The sequence below is a fragment of the Lemur catta genome, chromosome 10, assembly GCF_020740605.2.
Source record: "Lemur catta isolate mLemCat1 chromosome 10, mLemCat1.pri, whole genome shotgun sequence".
Lineage (NCBI taxonomy): Eukaryota > Metazoa > Chordata > Mammalia > Primates > Lemuridae > Lemur > Lemur catta.
The window spans coordinates 12,724,942-12,743,832 of NC_059137.1; the positions used below are offsets into that span (position 1 = coordinate 12,724,942).

General features: G+C 51.3%; 2 long non-coding RNA genes across 3 annotated transcripts; both read left to right on the forward strand.

Annotated features, from left to right (window-relative positions):
• The first annotated feature begins 1,792 nt into the window (after positions 1 to 1,792).
• On the forward strand, positions 1,793 to 4,237 carry LOC123646479. 2 transcript variants are annotated; one of them, XR_006737912.1, is made up of 4 exons: positions 1,793 to 1,819; positions 2,360 to 2,445; positions 2,558 to 2,983; positions 4,143 to 4,237. It is a non-coding gene; the product is annotated as an uncharacterized LOC123646479 (long non-coding RNA). The 2 variants fall into 2 exon arrangements; XR_006737911.1 differs by lacking the exon at positions 1,793 to 1,819 and having other exon boundaries at positions 2,139 to 2,445.
• Positions 4,238 to 10,281: 6,044 nt separating this feature from the next.
• On the forward strand, positions 10,282 to 11,650 carry LOC123646480. Its single transcript, XR_006737913.1, has 3 exons — positions 10,282 to 10,401; positions 10,514 to 10,718; positions 11,613 to 11,650. It is a non-coding gene; the product is annotated as an uncharacterized LOC123646480 (long non-coding RNA).
• The last annotated feature ends 7,241 nt before the right edge of the window (positions 11,651 to 18,891 follow it).

Consider the following 18,891-nt stretch of genomic DNA (forward strand, 5'->3'; position numbering starts at 1 on the left):
GAGTGGGGAAAAGGAGATGGCGGTGGTTTCTATCCCCTAGAGTCACTATCTTGAGATAATTGCTTGTCAGAGGGCCTGGGTTTCATCCACATCCCTCCCCTAACCCTCACCCCCACCCCAGTTACAAGCTGACTCCTTTGCAGGGAGAGAGGGAGTGGTAGGGTAATCCAGGTGCAAATCTGCCCCAAGCAAGAGAGGATGAGAATACCTTCCCCCCACACCCACTCATTGAGTGAATGTCTGCCCAGGGCCTGCCATAGTCCAGGCACCGGGTAAGGCACTGGGGCTGCCCCCGTGGGGGAGCCCCACCCGGTCCTTGCCCATCTGCAGCTTCAGCCTGATGCATCTATGAAGGGAACTGGGAGAAAAAAGACGTCTCCTTTTTGTAAAGAAGCAGAACCAACTGCAAAGCCCCCTGCTCCACACTCTGCCCTGTGACCTCTTGCCTGAAGTCACTGGTGTGCCCTGCACTACTTCCTGCCCAGGGAGTCTCCCCGCTGGGGGATAGCAGCCTGGAGACCTGAGTTTTAGCTGCAGCTCTGGTCTCTGTCGCCCTGTGACTTTGGACAAGTCCCTTCCCGGGGCTGAACGGATAGGCTGGATCGGACAGTTGCCCCAGTGCTGTTTAGGAGGCTGGGATTCTACCTCATTGGGCCTGCTGATGTGTCTTTAGCTCCCACCGAGGGGCAGAGCCCAGAGAAGAGCCCTGACCCCTGCGGGCTCTGGGAGCTTCCGTTTGGACCTTAGTCTCCAGCCTCGTGATGTAGGAAGGGAGCCCGTGCACCCTGCCCGCCCCGTCCCACTCAGCCACCCCGTCCCACTCAGCCACCCCCTAGCACAGCCCCATGTGCGGCCAAGGCAGTCACTGCAGAAACTGCGATTGCCCAAAGTTGCTTTCTTAATAACCAAGAGGGCTGAGTTCCTGAGGAAGGAAGACGGTGGATAACAAATAAAACCAATTTCAAAACTCCCTTCTGGTTGCTGCAGGATCCTTTGGCCTCTGGGCCCCTCCCTGGCTCCCAGAACCCTCCAGCCTTTGACCAGTCGGGGCCTTTTCTTTTAGGGCCACCAACTTGTCCCGCTTTGCCTGGGACGATCCCAGTTTTACAACTGAAAATCTCACATTCCAAGAACGTCCTCAGGCCGAGGCAAACCAGGAAGGTTGGTCACATCACTTTCACGGCATTTTTCATATTTTCTACCTTAAGAATGATTCGGTGATCAGGAATCTGGGCTCTGAAGTCAGACAGGACAGGGTTTGGGTCCTGCCTCTGGCCCCATCCGTTGTACAGCTTTGGGCAAGTGACTTCTCCTGTTGGAGACTTAGTTTCTTAGTTCCTCAGCTGTCGAATGGGGACAATACAAACATTTTCCTTCAAAGGGTCAGTATGAAGACTGACAGAGGCATTGTTTAGTAGTATCTGGTCCCCTGGGTCCCAGAGATAGCACAGACCAGCCCTCACATTGGAGGGTGGGAGACAGATATTAGCTCTCTGGAATAGGATGTGTTAAGGTTGATTTTTGTTTTTGTTTTTGTTTTTTGAGACAGAGTCTTGCTCTATTGCCCGGGCTAGAGTGCTGTGGCATCAGCAACCTCAAACTCCTGGGCTCAAGCGATCTTCCTGCCTCAGCCTCCCAAGTAGCTAGGACTATAGGTGTGCACCACCATGCCTGGCTAATTTTTTCTATTTTTAGTTGCCCAGCTAATTTCTTTCTATTTTTTCATAGAGACGGGGTCTCGCTCTTGCTGTGGCTGGTCTTGAACTCCTGAGCTCAAGTGATCCTCCCGCCTCAGCCTCCCAGAGTGCTAGGATTACAGGTGTGAGCCACCTCACCCAATCTTGTGTTAAGGTTCTAAAGCAGGTGGGAACCAAGTGTCCTGGGGCCCATGGAGAGGCTAAGTCTGCCCAGGGATGACAGGAGAGACTTGAGGAATGGAGATCCAGTTGTGCAGGGCTTTCATGGATGAGTAGGAGTCCTTCAGGAGGAGAATAGGGAAGAACATTCCGGGCAAAGGAAGCAGGCTGAGGAAGTGTGTGTCTGGTCAAATTTCGCTGAACTGCAACTTACGTTTCCTGGAATTTCCTGCTGGTCAGGGCTGGCCTTAAGAAAAATCTGTGTGAACCCCAGGAAGAGAACTCTGCTGGTTTTTCAAGGGGAACTTTGACTAGCCCACAGGCATCTTGAGGCCTTTTAGAAAGCGGATATACAGGAGAAGGGAGGTTGTGCAGCTTACTGTTCTCTCCCGTGTTCGTGGAAGGATTGCAGGTTTATTACTTTACAGTGGCTTTGAAATGTGCTGTTTCTCTAACGAGCATGTCTTTATTGACTTCTGCACTTCACGGACTCCCCTGTGAAGTCTGGGGACGGGATAAATGGCCCCGTGCAAGCCACAGCCCAAGGTCCTGACGCTTCCCAAACAAGGCACACAGGTCCTGGGAGCTGGTGAGTGTCACCTTGGTTACAGTGAATTCAGGAGGGACTGGGCTTGTCACGTCTCTATTACAATAGTTTAAAGTCTATATTCCTCATTATTAAAATTTTTATTTTTTCTAAGGTATATTTTAAAAACTAAAAAAGAAAAGAAAAGAAAAATCTGTGGGAGATTTGAGCAGTGAGAGTGAAGCACCCAACACATTTGTGCCGAGTTCGGGGGAGACACGGATGCTGCTCACATGTGCTGCCATGGACCCGTGGGCTCACTGGTTTGGGCGTGACGTGGCAGCGGGGCCCACGTCTGTTCCAGCTCCCACTGGATCTTCTCCTTCAGTTTCTGCATCTCTTGGCACTTTCTTCAATAAAGACTCCAGTTTCTCCTGCAGGTCAACCCCACGGTGGAAGCTGCAGGCTCGGACACAACAGACCACTGCGGGTCCCAGTTTGTTCCCGTGGGTTCCAGCCAGCCCTCGCTCTCCTCCACTTGTGTCCAGCTGCCTGCCCTGCTGGCCTCAGACCCAGCACGGGCTGCAGAAGCCACAGCTGTGTAAGCTCCTATATTGCACACGGTCAACTGCCTATGATGTACCCCGAGTCTCTGTCGCTGCCGATGGTTCTGCTTCCCCAACTGAAACACTGAGTCCCATGTGCCTGGGGGCTGGAGAACCAGGGACATGGGGGTGCACGATAAGAAATGAGGATAAGCCTGGGCAACATAGTGAGACCCCATCTCTAGCAAAAATTAAATAAAAAATTAGCCAGCCATGGTGGTGGCGCCTGTAGTCCCAGATACTTGGGATCACTTGAGCCCAGGAGTTCAAGGCTGCAGTGAGCTATGATTGCACCACTGCACTCTAGCCTGGGTGACAGAGTGAGACCCAGTCTCTAAAAAAGAAAGAAAGAAAGAAAAGAAAGAAAGGAAGGAAGGAAGGAAGGGAGGGAGGGAGGGAGGGAAGGGAAGGAAGGAAGAGAGGGAGAGGAAGAGAGAGAGAGAGAGAGAAAGAAAGAGAGAAAGAAAGAAAGGAAAGAAAGAAAAAGGAAAGAAAGAAAAGGAAGAAAGAAAGAAAGAGAGGTGGGGCTGGGCCTGGGGGCAGATAATGGGGAGCCATTAAAGGTTGTTGAGCAGGGCAGTGACACAGTCCGGTCCCAACTTTCCCTATAATTCTTGGTTTCTTTCTTTCTTTTTTTTTTTGAGACAGAGTCTCACTCTGTTGCCTGGGCTAGAGTGCTGTGGCATCAGCCTAGCACACAGCAACCTCAAACTCCTGGGCTCAAGCGATCCTTCTGCCTCAGCCTCCCGAGTAGCTGGGACTACAGGCATGCGCCACCATGCCCGGCTAATTTTTTCTATTTTAGTAGAGACAGAGTCTGGCTCTTGCTCAGGCTGGTATCAAAATCCTGAGCTCAAGCGATCCTCCCGCCTTGGCCTCCCAGAGTGCTAGGATTACAGGTGTGAGCCACCACGCCTGGCCCTAATTCTTGATTTCTATGATTATGTGTTTATTATGAGCCAAGCCCTGGGCTGGGTCCCCAGGGGCTCAGTGGGCATGTGAGTTATGCCTCTTACACGAAGAAACTCCAAGCAGAAGGTGTTCAGAGCCATAGGAGAGCTGGAAAAATAGTATTATTATATTAACATATTAATATATTTCCTCAGTGACTATGACTTTCTTAAACTATTGTTTCTTCTCTACTTCCTCACCCAGGGCTTAGTATACAGCAGTTGCTCCTGAATTGACTTGAAAATGCTGCCTCCCTCTGTATCATAAGAGGACAAAAAACTTTCAGAGGCTTCTACTAAACAAACAAAGATTTCAAAATCATTTTTTCTTCTCTTGTCTTCATTCACCTAAAAGTGTGGGTGGGTGTGTGTATTAGCAGGGAATGGGAGCGGGGAGCCCATCATCCCTGTGTCCTGGGGGTCCTGGCTGATCATAGCTGGAATTCGGACACTTTTGTACGTGTGTCCAGTTAGGGGACGCTCTTCACCCAGCCCCATGCTGTGGGTACCTGCTGATTTACGTGGGGCCTGAGGAGCTTCCTGGGAGGACTGAGTGAGGTTCAAGCACTGAACCTTCCCTTTTGCAGCTGCCTGCCAAGCTGTGGCAGCACTGTGAGGTCTGCGAGTGGAGGTGGCAGCTCTATAGGCTGAATCTTGGTGGCAGAACCCGGGAGGGGCAGAGGGGACGGCCGTCTCAGATGATGTGTCTCCTGCTCAGCCAGCAGCAATGCGGGCACCGAGAGCCCCGGCCGTGGCCACGACTGTGTCATACTCCTTGGGACTAAGGCTCCTGCAGGAGCAGGTGGAAGGTGTTGAGAGCTAACTGCCAGCAGGACATTATCTATATCCACAGTTGGCAAGACCTGGGTCACACCCACGGTCACACTCAAGTGAAAACGAGCCGGTGTAGGGACAGCAATGGGGTGGGTGGAGAACTGGAACCCTTGTCTTGTGCAGGGGGAGGATGTGGCGCTGGGGTGGGAGAGAACCATTGCTCTCTGCTGCAGGCTGTCACCGTGCACACATGTCCCATGAGAGAAAGATGCAAAGAGGCAGCTTCCTCCTCAACCCAAGGAAGCGCTTTCTCACCACCAGAGCCCTCTGGGACACAGCGAGCACTGGGCCCCACAGGACAGCCAGCGGAGGGGGTGACTAAGTGGTAGCATTGCTGCAGACCCGCGGACTCCAGGCTCCCAGCCTCATGGACCAGTAATCAATCAATCAGTCAATCAATGACAAAAGTTATCTAGGTCCCAGCACAAGTTTAACACCAAACAGAGGAAGAACATACACATAGCCTTTCCCAAGAGGGATTTATCAATCATGTATGTACCAAGGGAAAAAAACTAAAGGAATATATCACAATTTATGCCCCAAGTTGCTGTTCAAACGGGGGACTGTTATACAACAGTGATCAGAAGGAACTGAAACCAGAAACAAATGCAGATGAACCTTAGAAACATGACACCAAGGGGAAAGGACACAGACGAAGAGACATTATATGTAGGAAAGTTTCCAAACATTAAGCAGAACCAAATACCGTGTTCTTTAGGGGTGGTTGAATCTGTGGGACAGCTATTTTATTAAAGAAAGGGAGTCAGGAACACAGCCTGGGACGGACAGCCGAGCTGCTCCGTGAGACAGAGGTCAAGAGCTCAGAGCTCGGCCGGGCGCGGTGGCTCACGCCTGTAATCCTAGCACTCTGGGAGGCCGAGGCGAGAAGATTGCTTGAGGTCAGGAGTTCGAGACCAGCCAGAGCAAGAGTGAGACCCCCGTCTCTACTAAAAATAGAAAGAAATTAGCTGGACAGCTAAAAATATATATAGAAAAAAATTAGCCGGGCATGGTGGCGCATGCCTGTAGTCCCAGCTACTCGGGAGACTGAGGCAGAAGGATTGCTTGAGCCCAGGAGTTTGAGGTTGCTGTGAGCTAGGCTGACACCATGGCACTCATTCTAGCCCAGGCAACAGAGTGAGACTCTGTCTCAAAAAAAAAAAAAAAAAAGAGCTCGGAGCTCTCAGTCTTGTCTGGCTCTGCCACCATGATGGCAGTGAGCCTGGACAAGTCGCTTGTCCTCTCTGGGCCTCAGTTTCCCCAGCTGCACAATGAAAGTATAGGAGAGGGCTCTGACCAAGGCTAAGACGCCAGTGGCCTCAGCATATCTGGGACAGAGAAGCGTCTCAAACGAGGAACTGCCATCTGCCCAAACGCCAGCACCCCAAGGAGCTGGGCTTCCCTGCCCCCTTCCAAAGGGGCTGTTCCCGGTGAGCCAGCTGCTGCCCTCCTGACGACCCCTGTCCCAGCTCTGCCCTGAGGGAAGGCTTCGGGAGCAGCTACTAGGTGGCTGTAGCAGGAAGCCTCCAGACAGCCCCCAGTCACCCCCACTGCCCTCACGTAGCCCCTCTCTCTGAGCGTGAGCTGGACCTAGCGACTCGTTTCTAACAAGGAGAATATGGCAAAAGTGATGGATGTGACCCGTGAGGTTGCAAGAAGACTGTGGCTTCCAGCTCGGTCTCTCATCCGCTCGGACTGAGGGCAGCCGGTGGCCAAGCCGGGAGCTGCTCTGTGGACAGGCCCATGGGGTGAGGGGCAGAGCCAGCCCTCTGACCCACCACGGGGGAGGAACTAAGCCCTGCAGCTCGGGAGGAACTGAATCCTACCAGTGACCGCGGGAATGGGTCCCTCGGGGAGACTGCAGCTCCAGCCCACACCGTGGGCCGGACACACCCAGCTAAGCTGAACCTGGATTTCTGACCCCAGAAACGATGAGATAACTCACAGTTGTTGTTGTACGTCACTAAATTTTGGGGTGATCTCTTGCATAGCAATAGACATCTAGCCCCGCCCTCACCAACCCCGAGGGCCCCTGGGAGTGGTCACACCCTCCCTGGGCCCCTCTTTCCTGCTTTGCCTGTGGTCAGTAGGGCTGTTCTCCAGCCACCTGCCCCTCTGTATTCTAGGCTATTCTGGGGCAGGGGCAGAACCTGTCTACCCCTCCAGGTCTCTGAGGGCTTCTCTCTGTGCCAGCCTCTGACACTTGGAAGGAGGGTGACAGCCGGCGGCATTGGGTGCTGAAGGGTGTTAGTTCTGGAAACGTCTGCTGGGTTGCTGTGTAGCTCTGCGTGGCCATTTGACCTCCCTCCGGCTCCCTCCCTCTGGGTGGCAGGATTGCCAGGGAGGCTGCGAGCTCTCTAGTGACTGTTGCTACAAACAGAGAGCAGATGGACGTCTTTCCTGCCTGGAAAGGGGCTCTGGTTTGCGTGTCCCCTGGGCCAGCTGTTTCCAATGTCATCATGGAAAGCAAAGGTTGTCAAGGGAAACCCAGAGAAGCAACTGAGCCGTGGGGGTGGGGGTGAGAGGCCCGGGCCCAGCCTCCCCTGCTGGCCTGCTCATGACCTCAGAGCCAAGCCTGCTCCTGTGGTCTCAGAAGTGCTCTCCTGAGAACTGCTCACCTCGTGTCTCCACCACCCCTCTACTGCGCCTGGCGTGGGGTCTCCTCCCGAGGAGACCCCCCTACGGGCCTTTGGAAAGAATGGAGGAAAGATATGGGCAAAAGGAGAACCTGGATTTAGAGTCAAACCTGGATTCAAATTCTAACTCCTCTATTCTCTGCTAGGAGATTGGGTATATCAATTAATCTCTCTGAGGCTCAGTTTCCTCAACTGTAAAATGGGGTGAATCATCTTTGCTTTAAGGTGCTTTAACATTCTTTTATTGTGGTAAAATATACATAACATAATTTACCACTTTAATCATTTTAAGTGCACAATTCGGTAGCATGAAGTCCATTTACATTGTTGAGCAACCACCACCGGCTCTAGAACCTTTTCATCATCACAGACAGAAACTCTGCACCTGTTAATCACTAACTGCCCAGCCCCCACCCCAGCATCCACTATGCTACTTTTTATCTCTATGAATTTGCCTATTTTAGGAACCTCACATAAGTGGAATCATAGGTATCAGTCCTCTATGTCTGGCCTCTTTCACTTAACTGCTTTAGGGTGTTTGCGGAATAATTGAAACTGTGTGCGTGAGACAACTGCAGCTGGGGGCCAGCACATAGTAGGCACTTAGAGATGCCTGTGCATGAGTAACTGACAGGACAGCCCCATCTGTCTCCTATGTCCCCAGGCTTAGCAGCTGAAGGAAGAGGACTGAAAGAGGGAGACGTCCTTTTGCACGTGGGGAATCCCAGCCCCGGGAAGGGAAGCAGCTGCCCAGGTCATAGCTGCCCTTCAGATCATCCTGTCCCAAGCAGGCCATGTGGTTTATGACAAACCAGGGAGGTCTCTTGTTCATTCAGTGCCACTGCCTGATGTCCTGCCATTAGGACTTCCTTATTCTGGATCTTGATTGTTTTTGATTCCCAACTTGTTCCCACACCTGTCTCTCCTGCCTATACTGCTCATTCATCATCATAGCCCTGGAAGCTTCAGGGAAGGCCTTCATCAATAGCTACCAGCAGCCGGGCACAGTGGCTCATGCCTGTAATCCTAGCACTCTGGGAGGCCGAGGCGGGAGGATTGCTCAAGGTCAGGAGTTCGAGACCAGCCTGAGCAAGAGTGAGACCCCGTCTCTACTAAAAATGGAAAGAAATGATTTGGACAGCTAAAAATATATATAGCAAAAAAAATTACCCAGCCATGGTGGCACATGCCTGTAGTCTCAGCTACTTGGGAGGCTGGGGCAGGAGGATTGCTTGAGCCCAGGAGTTTGAGGTTGCTGTGAGCTAGGCAGACACCACAGCACTCTAGCCCAGGCAACAGAGTGAGACTCTGTCTCAAAAAAAAAATAAATAAAAAATAAAGCTACCAGCATTAGCTGGTGTGGACAGTGCCCTATCAGAAGGCAGGCAGTCCTGGGCAGCATCTGCATCCATTCAGGGGCCCCTAGAGGAGTGTCTTCAAAACCAGAGGGCTTTTTCTCCAGTGCCTTCCCCCCTGGGCTGCAGAGGCCCATTATTACAGCAGAGCCTGTCTGGCCAGGGGAGCCCAGGGGCTCCGGGACTACTGCACCAGAACTGTAAGGGTCCTGTGTTTTAGTTTCCTCTTACTGCTGTAACAGTGACCACTTAGTGGCTTAAAGTGCACAAATTTATCATCTGAAGTGCAAGTTCTGAAGTCAGAAGTCTGCCATGAGTCTCACTGGGCTAAGATCAAAGTGTCAGCAGGGCTATATTCCTCTCTGGAAGATCCAAGGGAGAATCTGCTTCCTTGCTTTTTCCAGCTTCTGGAAGCTGCCGGCATCCCTTGTCTTCCGGCCTCCTTCCATCAGCAAAGCTGGGAACAACGGGCTGCGTGCTCGTGTCGCATCACTGCAACTGCCGCTTCCTTCTCAGACTCTCGCTCCTCCTCTGCCCCCATCTTCTTGTCTCGGGCTCACCCAGTGCCTTAGTCCATCCAGGCTGCTACCACAAAGTGCTACAGTCTGGGTGGCTTACAAACAGCAGAAATCCATTCCTGTTCTGGAGGCTGGAAGTCTGAGATCGCAGTGATAGCTCAGCCAGGTTCTGGGAAGGTGTCCCTTCTGGGTTGCAGACTGCTGACTTCTCCTTGTATCCTCACATGGTGGAAAGAAGGGTAGAGAGCTCTCTGGGGTCCCTCTTATAAGGGCTCTAATCCCATTCACAAGGGCCCCACCCTCATGACCTAATTACTTTCCAAAGGCCCCACCTCATAATACCATCACGTCAGAGCTTAAGGTTTCATCCTATGACTTTTTGGGGCATACACACTTTCAGGCCATTGTATCTGCATAATCCAGAACTTTTACATTTTCTCTTTAAGGTCAGCTAACTAGCAACCTTAATTCCATCTACCACCTCAATTCCCCTTTGGCATGTAGCATAATGTACTCCCAGGTTCCGGGGATTAAGCCATTACTCTTCCACACCTTCTTGCAATGGTGGTTTTCTGGCCCCACTGTGCGTGTGGGCTGACTCAATATCTGTGGCCTAGCAATCTGAATTTTTCAGGCTTCTGTGGTGATTCTGATGGTGAGGTTTTATCAGATTTGGTAACTACAATTCTAAGAGTCTCTGTGGGTGCACACGTGGGCACGTGTGTTTGTGGCATGGTCTGAATGTGAGTACGTGTGGTATCTGTGTTTGTCTCTGTGTGTGCATCTGTAGTGCATGTGTATAAAGTGTTTGGAACAGACCATATAGTCTGAGAAGTTATCGCACCTTAGTCATCAGCCAAAAAGTCATTGTCCTGCAGGTTTGGTTGCAAGGCATGCTGGGAGAGCAGGGGCCCTGGGCAGGAAGTGGGCAGCGGGGAGAAGGCAGAGCAGGGGAGCCGACGTGGGGGTTTCCCGGCCAGCCCTCTGCAGACCCGTTTGCTTCCAAAGGGCCTCCTTTCCCGTCAGCCTCTGCAGCTGCCTCTTCCTCCTCCTGCTCAGAAAAACCGGAAACCCCAGAGCAGTGCCAGGGTGGGCCACGCCGTGGGTGAATTTCAACCCAGGTCTGAAGTGGGAGGTGGGAAGTGGGGAGGCAGCCCGGGTGCCCAAGAGGGGAACCCCCAGGTTCCTCGGGTGGGTTCTTCTGACTCCTGGAAACTGGCCTTTCTGTTCCAGGGCCCTGTGCCACCCTGTCACCTCCAGGCTGTGGATGAGACCCTGGGCATTGATGCAGCTTGTGGTGACCACAGTCGCTTCTAGGTGTGCCTCCCTGAGACTCAAACGCCTGTATTCTGAGTCATTTGGGGTGCTGACGAGAGCGGCAGGGGGCCTGCCGGAGCACGTACAAGAATCCCCAAGGAAAAGGAAATGTTGCAACCAGGTGAGGAGTCATTTTGTCATGAGAAAAATTATAATATGAGGCTCTGATGATCTGCAGTGAGGAGGCCCTGCCTGGAACCCTCTTGGGCAACCACTGCTCTGGGGGTAACCGCAGTTTGGGCCCTGCCCCACCCCCCCAACCTCCTCCCAGACAGTTCTCCCCCGGCCTGTCTCCTGAGCCCTCCGTGGTCTTCCTGTCTGTGCCGCACACGCGCCACCCACGGGCCTTTGCACACGCCGTTCCCTCTGTCCTTAACACTTTCCCCTCTGCTCGTACTTCAGGTGGCAGCTCAGTTGTCAGGTCCTCAGGAAAGCTTCCCTGTCCTCCCTAAGCCACTCTAGACTCCCCCACCCAGTAAGCTCAGGGCACCCTGTGCCTCCTGCTCAACACTCCTCGGAGTGGCGATTTTTATTTCTCTGGTGTTTCCCGTTGGTTATCTCTCCCACCAGCCTGGCATCCTCAGAGCTTAGCGTAGCGCCTGGCACACAGTAGGTGCTTAAAGAACATTTGCTAAATGAGTGAAAGGAGACCAATGGTTACACTGTCTAAAAGTAGAAGGCGCTTCTTTGGAGGGAGTGAGCCCTCCATCATTGAGAAGCATCAAAATACAAACTGGACATTTGCCTGGAGGGAATGTTTGTCTAGAGGGCAGAGATGTCTCAGATGGATGCCCCATGGGAGATTTCAGGTTCCCTTTTTCTTTGTAAGAGACAAGGTCTCACTCTGTCACCCAGGCTAGAGTACAGTGGTGCCTGTCATACATCAGAGCTCCCTGCAGCCTCGAACTCCTGTGCTCACGCGATCTGCCCACCTCAGCCTCCCGAGTCACTGGGACCTTCAGCTGTTGTCACCACACCCAGCTAATTAAATTTTTTTTTTTTTTGGTGGAAACAGGGTCTCACTGTGTTACCCAGGCTGGTCTCAAACTCCTGGCCTCACGCAGTCCTCCCACCTCGTCCTCTCAAAGCACTAGGATTACAGGTATGAATGGTGGCACCTGGCCTCAGATTCCTTGAGACTCCAAGAAGCTGGAGAGCTGAGGAAAACTCTAGAAGCAGCCCTGAGAGGCTCAAGTTGTCTGAGAGGCTCAAACTGATGTTTGGGCTCTTATTAATAATTCACTGTATTCTCCGTTTTTTCATTTTGTCCTCCACTGGTGTCCGTTTTCTCAAAACATGGGGTGATAATACGAACTCGTACCCCAACACATGGAGCTATTGTGCGTATAAAGCAGGAGGAGGCTGGTAAGAGTGCTTTCCTGTCATCGCAGGCTGGGTTCCTGGAGGCAGAGCCTGAGAGGGGCTTCTTGCGAAAGTGAGTGATTAGGGGTGTGTTCTCTGGACAAGAAGCTGAGGGATGCGGGGTGGGACAGGGGAGGAAAGCTGAGGCAGCGCGCGGTCTCGGCTGGTATTAGCTTCACCTGACACCACAAGGCGCTCTCCAGTGTGAATCGTACCACGGAGTTGGTTCCGTCTTGAGACAAGAGCGGTGACTTTCTACAGCCCATAGCAGTCAGTACTCACTGGTGGCTGGGTGCCCTGGGGGTGAACATGACCTCCCAGGCAGAGCAACTTCCATCCAGCTAAGGACATTCCCTAAAGAAGGGGCAGCTGTGAGCCTGGAAGTGAATACCCACAGAGGCTGGAGACAGGTGCACCTGCTGGGGAGCAGGAGACCTGGTGCCCCCTGGCAGCACCCACTACACCTGTTTGTGGTCTCAGTTCAGGCTCACTGGAGTTGAGACGGGTCAACCTCGATAGCAGGAGTCTCATTTAGGGACTTGTCCAAACCCTCTTAGTCTGGCCAAGGGCAGGGACTTGGACCCAGGTTGCATTTCTTCCATAATCTCTTGACCTGACCGTTCCTCCTGCAGGGGATGAGGCCTCCCTGGCTGGGGAAGGGGCCTTGCCCGGCTGCACAGCAGGGGACCTGGGAGTGCAGTGGTTGGGGACAGAACAGAGGCTCCCTCCTTGGAGCCACAGCTGCAGTATTTTCCTCCATACTTCAGCATCAGGGCACGTGGACAAGCTTCAGTTGAGCTCCTGCAAACGTGTCCCTCTGGTTCCCGAAAAGGAAGCAGAAATAACAGGGTGGGTGAGAATGGTTGAGGCTGCCAGCACTCCTTAGAGCACCCACTGAAGTGAAAGGGAAACTGGCAGATCGTACAAACCACAGGCATTTCCTGAATTGGGGCAGGGAAAACAAACCCAGGGCCACCCTGCTTCCTGTACATGCAGGTGCCCAGGCACACGTACCCTCACAGCGCACATGCGTGATGCACACATGCACACACACACACAGCCACGCGCCCAGAGACATGCTCATGTACTGGCCTTGCAGACAAGCCCCCAGATGCACACAAGCGCCCATGCCCTCGCACTCAGCCACATGGCCACACACACTGACACATGCACTCAGGCTCCCAGCACCAGCACACCTATGTGCACACACACAACACACGTCCATCCATGCTCCACTCCCACTACAAGGCACAAACAGGCACGTTCAGGTGAACATATGAGAATGCACACACAGCTACATAGGTGCATAAATATGCAAATTCCCTCAAGCACACACACACACCCCTGCACACATTCATTCAATTGCATTATATTACATTGAAACATCTGCACACACAGAGAACACTCAAGCATGCACATAGTCCCAAACACACCTATGCGCACACACACAGAGAGACCAGTAGGCATGACTGCTCTCCAGGCACACACTCAGTTTGACCTCTCAGTAATCAAGGTGAAGCATTGTTCCTAGAGAGGTCTTGGTGGCCTCTTCCTGCAGCCCGCCACATCCTTCTTCCCTTCCCTTCTCTCCCCTCCCCTCTCCTCCCTTCTATCTGTCTCAGGGCAGAGCAGTAGAAGTGGCATAGCTGGGACAAAGGCCACGAGCATTTATAATTTTAACAGAGACTCCCAAATTGTACTTCGAAAATATTTGACTGATGTCACATGCCCACTAAGAGTGTATGACACTAGGGTAGAACCTGAAAAATGTCAGCGCTGCCTGAGAGGGAATAGACAGTTCAGGGGTGGCAGTAAGTGTGTAAACTGTATGTAAATGGATATGGGAACCATGTTCTAGGAATCCCATAGAAAGGATTCAAGTATCAGATTGGGGAGAAAACAGAGGATATATCAAGGCTCTGTTCAACCCCGAGACTGCATGATGAATGAGTATGGACCAGAATTACTCAGTAAGTTAAAAATTTGTAAATGCTCGGGCCCCACACCAGAAGGTTCTGGTTCGGTGGCATTGGGCTGGGGCCCAGGTAACATGCATCATAGGTGATATTTCCCGGAGAAAAGCTTGATGAGTGCCAAAGTTCACTATTTTTACCCTTATGTTGCTTGGGGATGTCCGGGCCCAGGCGTGGAGGCCAACGTGGAAGGTGCCCCAACACCTGCCTCTGAGTGGCCAGTGTCCCCCCACGTCTGCTGGCTGCTGCTCTGCCCAGCCTCCCCCTCCACCCAACCAGGGTACCTCCCCGCTGTCCAGGAGCATGCTGTGGCGACATGTGGCCCTGTCGCTATGACGCCAGGCCATTGTGCAGAAAATGACACCTGGCTGGCTGGGACCAGAGCTCCAAATGATCTGGGTGGAGGGCCCTCACCAAAGTGTCCCAGAATGAGGGAGGACGGGCAGCGTGGGCATGGCCTGAGGCAGGCTGCTGCCACTGCTCCGTGGCTTCGGGGTCGTGCAGGCCTGGCTGAAGCCGGTGCTGGCACTTAGGGCTGTACAACACTGGAAAATCACTTTTCTTTATACCTTAATTTCCTCCTCTGTGAAGTGACAATAGTTAGACCCACGTCACAGGGTGTGTCCCCAGGACTAAAAGGTATAGTGGTGGGTGTGACTTTGCTCTCGGGTGCAAGAAACATCATGTGGCTCCATTTAAACATAAAACGAAATCTGGCTTGAGTCAAGGGTCCAGCACATTCGCTGGGCGCGGTGGCTCACGCCTGTGATCCTAGCACTCTAGGAGGCCAAGGCAGGAGGATCACTTGGGCCCAGGAGTTGGAGGTTGCAGTGCTGTGATCAGGCCACAGCACTGTGGCTCAGGTGACAAAGTGAGACTCTGTCTCTTAAAAAAAAAAAAAGAAAAGAAAAGAAAAGAAAGAAAATGTTATATATATACACAATGGAGTACTATTCAGTCTTAGAAAAGAAAAACATTCCATTACTTGTGACAACATGGATGGAATTGGACGACACTATGCTAAGTGAAATACTCCAGGCACAGAAAGACAGATACTGCATGTTCTCACTCACGCAGTGGACTGTGGGATCCCAAACAATGGAACTCACAGAAGCGGAGAGTAGAATGGTGCTTATAGAGGCTGGGGGTGGAGGGAGTGGGTAGACAATGGTCAAAGGGTACAAAATCTCAATTAGACAAGAGGAATATGTGGCTTTCTTTGAGTTCTACTGCACAATGTGGTGAATACAGTTAGTAATAAAATACTGCACATTTCAAAATTGCTAAGAGAGTCAACTTCAAATGTTCTCATCACAAAAATGTTAAGTATTTGAAGTGACGGATATGCTAACTAGCTTGATTTAATTATTTCAGAATGTATTTATAAATCATAACATCATTTTGTACCCCACAAATTTATACAATTATACACTGTCAATTTGTAATAAAAAATAATGGTGCAGCAACCCTCATTTCAAGTCCCAGCTCTGACCTTCAGGAGCTGGGTGACCTTGGGCTTAACCTCTCCAAGGCTCAGTGTCTGTTGTACCTGTAAGATGGAGGTGACTGATACATGTGGTGGCTCTACCCTCTGCTCAGCTGTCTTGTTCTTCCAAAGGCTGATGGGAAACTCTCAGTTGCTATTCGGCAAAGTTGTGGTGGTGGCTGCTGACGCTGAGACTGGGAGCCCTGATGTCTCATCCAGCCTCCTAGGGACACCAGGAAAGTCCTGCCACCTCCCAGGGCATTGCAATGGAACAGGGTACCTGTCTCCACTGCTCCCAGAACCCCAGATTCTGGTGAGTCTTGGGGACTCCCTCTCAACCCACCCCTCGGTTCTCCCTCCCTTTCCACCCCTGCTCAAAGGCACCAGCCTCTTACCTTCTGGCATAATCGCCTTGGGCCAAGCCTGGCTTTGTACAATACTTCTGTCAAACAAATGCCAAGGGTGGGGTGGTATTCAAGCAACTTCTATTTTGGCACTGACCTAAGGCGCCTGAGGGTCTGGCTAATGTCAGAGACAAATGACCATGAACCGGCTCCAAGTAACTCCTCAGGTAACAGGAGCTGTTGTTCTGAGCCCAGGAGGCTGGGCCAGGCCAGCAGCAGCATCCACTGCCACAGTGAGATCCAAGGCTGGGCAGGACCCGTATTTCTGGCCAGAACACAGATATCTTTGGGGAGTGTGTACACTACAAGGAAACAAAGACCTAACTCAAAATGGCTTAGACTTGCAGGAGTCAGAAGTGGGCTGCTCCCTGGGGTAGTTAATTCAGTGGCTCAACAACATCCCTCCGGAGTCAAGGTTGTCCATCCTTCTCTGTCATCTTCATTGTCACAGGACGGCCACTGTGGCTTCAAGCCTCACATCTTCACTCATTTGCTCATTCGTTCATGGACACATGAAAGCACCTAACAGGGAGATCGGACCATGCCAGAAAGATGGTCCAAAGGCCTGCCTTGAGGTGGAAGTGAGGGCTTCATTCATCCAGTGGTTATTTTAACAAATATTTATTGAGTGCCAGAGAGCTGAGGGTGAACAATGAGAAGTCCCTCCCCTCCTGGAGAGAGACAATAGACACATAAATCTATAGCGGAATGTCAGTGACCCTGAGCACTGTGGGGAGAAATAAAGCCAGGTAGGTTAAGGGACAAAGAATGTGATAGGGCTGGGATGTCACTTAAACGGGGTGGTCTGGGGAAGCTAAGTGCTCCAAGATGGCCTTTGTGCAGGAACCTGAATGGAGAGAGAAAGCTACCCAACTGCTGGGGGAAGAGAGACACACCCATACCTGCAGGGTTCAGTGACTGAAGAATTCAAAGACTCTCTCTATATAATTGATGATAGGAAGTGATAGGAGCTCACATTTATTCAAAGGCTTATTGTATTTAGAGTCCCTTTTGCAAGACAACACATCATCTTATTTTTATCTTTACAAATCTCTGGGAGGTAGAAATAATTATCTCCATTTTACAGATAAGATAACTAAGGCTGGGAGAGGTTAAGTGATTTTTTTTTCCCTTCCAATGTCACACAGCAGTGGAATTCCAAGGACAGGCTGATCCCAGCCTTGTTCTACCAGATACAAATTTTATTTCTAAGGCCCAGAGGACAGCATTCAAACTCTTGAAAAGCCCCAGTACATTAGCTTTTTTAATTTGTGATTTTAAATTTTATTTATGTACTTAGTTTAAAAAATAGAATAAGACATGCTGATGGAACAATCCAAAAGTATAAAAGAGTTTACAGCAAGAACTTCCCTCCCCACTCAAATGGATTATTTCTTTCTAATGACTTTTTTTTTAAAGGTTGGAGGAACATACTTTTAAAACTTGTGGAATGCAACTTTATAAATTTTGGTTGCGTAGGTAAAATTTTTACTTCAGCTGGTAGAATTCTTTGGCCCTGGGAGCACTGTCAGTTTTTTTTAAAATGAGCCCAAAAGCATAAAAATACTTGGCTTTCTTCCTGTTTGTGCCTTTTAAAATTAGATACATGTAAATGCCAGAGGTGAAATTTAATATCCACCTCTAGAAAACAAAGGACTTCCAAGTACATAACCAAGTAAAAAGATAGGATATTTCTTCCCCTGGAAATAATGATTTTAACAGCATTTGGTTGGGGACAATAAAAGACAAAGAAGTTGACGGGCTAGTCAATCCCCCATCTTCTATATTGTCAAGCCTGAAGGAAAGCAACATCTGATGTCAGCCCTGAGTCAGAAAGCCTGTCTTTCTCTCTCTCTTTTCTTTCTTTCTTTGTTTCTTCCCTCCCTGCCTCTCTCCCTGCTTTCCTTCCCTCTTTCTGTCTCTCTCCTCTCCTCCCTTCTTTTTCACTGGATTTTTTTTTTTTTTTTTTTTTGAGACAGAGTCTTGTCCTGTCACCTGGCTGGAGTGCCGTGGCATCATCACAGCTCACTCGACTCCTGGTCTCAAGCCATCCTCCTTCCTCAGCCTCCCGAGTAGCTGGGACTACAGGCACAGGCCACTGTGCCTGGCTGATTTTTCTATTTTTAGTAGAGATGCTCAGGCTGGTCTTGAACTCTTGAGCTCAAGCCATCCTCCCGCCTCGGCCTCCCAGAGTGCTAGGATTACCAGGCGTGAGCCACTGCTGCTGGGCCCTCTCCTCCCTTCTTTATTTCCATCCCTTGTGACTTCATTTTCCAGTGGTGACTCCAATGGTAGGGTGAGGAATATCTCAGACACAACCCACCATGTCACTCTCCCTTCCCAGGGACCCTCAGAGGCTGCTCTGTAGGGAAGGGGTGACATGCTAATCCTGGTTTTCCTCTTCCGAGCCTCTCTGCCCCGACTCCGCAACTGGCCCCTCTTGCCCGGCCATGCGCCTGCCCAGTGCCCTCGTTCAGGGACCCCACTGCCCTCCCACGCCTTGGCACAGGCGCTCCTCCCTGCCGGGCACCCCTCCCAAGTGCCTTCTGCTCATCTCCCTTCCTCCAAGACTTTGCTCTCACACTCCCTTCTGCTGTTCCTGGCTGCCAGCCCCACTCGCGGTAGCTTCTGTGACACCTTCCCCTCTGGACTGGGAGTTTCGCCACCTGCCTGGGGCAGAGGAGCCCATGAGAGAACTCTGGGAATGAACTCCAGCTCTGCAAACTCCCAGCCTGCGATTTCCTGGAAGTCACTCCCCCATCTGGATCTCATTTCCTCATCTGTAAAGTGAGGGCGGGAGGCTGGGACCGGCCGTCCCATGGGGCTTCAGAGCTGTGTGTTTCCCTGGTTCTGTGGAAGTTTTGCATTCCCTTCATCCAGTATCTCTGGGAAAAATGCTTATCTCACTTTGGGGACATTGACATTTCTCTTCCCCATCAAGGTTGCAAGGAGGCAATTTTCTCTGCCAAGAACCTTCTGGATGTGCATGCCAAACCCTGCCTGCCAGGGCCAGCTCACCTCAGTGTTTCTGACATGGAGAATCTGAGGAAGAAAGGAACCTTGTTCAGA